The 1,907-nt window shown below is 45.7% G+C and overlaps 1 pseudogene; it reads right to left on the bottom strand.

Annotated features, from left to right (window-relative positions):
* Window positions 1–1,301: 1,301 nt before the first annotated feature.
* On the bottom strand, window positions 1,302–1,516 carry LOC111723949 (annotated as a pseudogene).
* Between the last annotated feature and the right edge of the window lie 391 nt (window positions 1,517–1,907).

Here is a 1,907-nt window from a genome sequence, read left to right as displayed (position 1 = left end):
CCTCCTCATACCCCCCCAATAATAGGAATGCTGACCTTCAAAGGATAATCTGTCTCCACTGGACCAATTCTGGACCTTCAAGATGCAAAATCAACACCTTACCCTAGAGCTGTACTTCTCAGGCTCCTTGTGATGAAGGACCTTTAAAAATTCTCATCCAGGCACAGTGGTTCACGCCTGTAATCCTCACACTCTGGGAGGCAGAGGCAGGAGCATCAGTTAAGCTCAGGAGTTCAAGACCAGGCTGAGCAGCGCATGTCTAGAAAAGGTAAAAAAGAGTTAGCTGTGCGCCTATAGTACCAGGGACTTTGGGAGGCTGAGACAGGAGGATTCCTTGACCCCAGAAGTTTGAGGTTGCTGTGAGCTATGACGCTGCCACTGCACACCAGCCTGGGTGACAGAGTGAGACCCTGTCTCGAAATAAATAAATAAAAACACATTTAAAAATTTCTAATCTATTGTGGATCAGTACTTTTGTAAGATACAATACCACATGTGAGGGATAAGAGATGAGAGAATGCAAGAAGGGTTGCTGGGTAGTAGGAAATGGTTCTCCGTTATTCGTTTTTAAGAGATGCAAGTTAGTTTATATCATTTTATAAAAAGTTACTTGGCATCTGGGCTGGAATTCTTTTTTTTTTTCTTTTTTCTTTTTTTGACACAGAACCTCATGCTTTCCCCCTGGGTATTGTGCTGTGACTTCACAGTTCTTAGCTTCCTCCTTCCCCTGGGCTCAAGCGAGTCTCCTGCCTCCGCCTCCCAAGTAGCTGGGACCACAGGCGCCCGCCACAACGCCCGGCTATTTTTTGGTTGCAGCCGTCATTGTTGTTTGGTGGGTCCAGGCTGGGGATTTGAACCCGCCACCTTAGGTGTATGTGGCTGGTGCCTTAGCTGGTTGAGCTATAGGCGCCGAGCCGGCTGGAATTTTTTTAATGCAACTGGCCCATTCCAGGCAGGAATTTCTTAGTGTAAAAATTAGACATAAAATATAAAAATTGGCAATCATGTATCATTATTGAATTCTTTTGAGGGTGTTTATTGCTTTCTAGTGCCTCTCAGGTGTCATACAGTATAAGGAGGAAGGTGCCTGTATAGCACTTTAAGAATTACTACAGGCAAGCTTGGTGCCTGTACTCAAGTGGCTAAGGCGTCAGCCACATACACTGGTGCTGGCGAGTTTGAGTCCAGCCCGGGCCCGCCAAACAACAATGACAACTACAACCAAAAAATAGCCGAGCATTGTGATAGGTGCCTGTAGTCCCAGCTACTTGGGAGGCTGAGGCAAGAGAATCTCTTAAGCCCAAAAGTTTGAGGTTGCTATGAGCTGTGACACCACAGCACTGCACCTAGGGTGACATAGTGAGACTCTGTCTCAAAAAAAAAAAAAAAAAAAAAAAATTACTCCAGGCAGCCCAGACTGAGCCATGTCTAAATGCACACTAGTGGGAGCATAGGTCATATCTTTGTCCTCAGCCTGAGACTGCACTTGATCTTAGCCAAAAGGCCGAGAAGCGATATCAGCCTGAGACTGTAAAAGACTTTTATTCAAAGTGTTGAATTCATTCATTTCTTCACTGCCTCCAAGGTTCCTGGGAGGTAAACTCTTTAGGAATTCAACTTTTAAAAAGTGTGGGCTGGGTGCAGTGGCTTATTCCTGTAATCCTAGCTCTCTGGGAGGCTAAGGTAGATGGATTGCTTGAGCTCAGGAGTTCAAGACCAGCCATAGCAAAAGCGAAACCCCATCTCTACTAAAAATGGAAAAAAACTAACCTGGCATGGTGATACATGCCTGTAGTCCCAGCTACTTGGGAGACTGAGGCAAAAGGATCACTTGAGCCCAAGAGTTGAAGGTTGCTGTGAGCTACAATGACGCTATGGCACTCAACCTAGGACAACAGACTGTCTCT

Source organism: Otolemur garnettii, unplaced genomic scaffold, assembly GCF_000181295.1.
Source record: "Otolemur garnettii isolate 467f Iridium unplaced genomic scaffold, OtoGar3 scaffold00017, whole genome shotgun sequence".
NCBI classification, from domain to species: Eukaryota; Metazoa; Chordata; class Mammalia; order Primates; family Galagidae; genus Otolemur; species Otolemur garnettii.
Note: the sequence above shows the minus strand (reverse complement) of the source record. Positions and strands in the feature narration are given on the sequence as shown.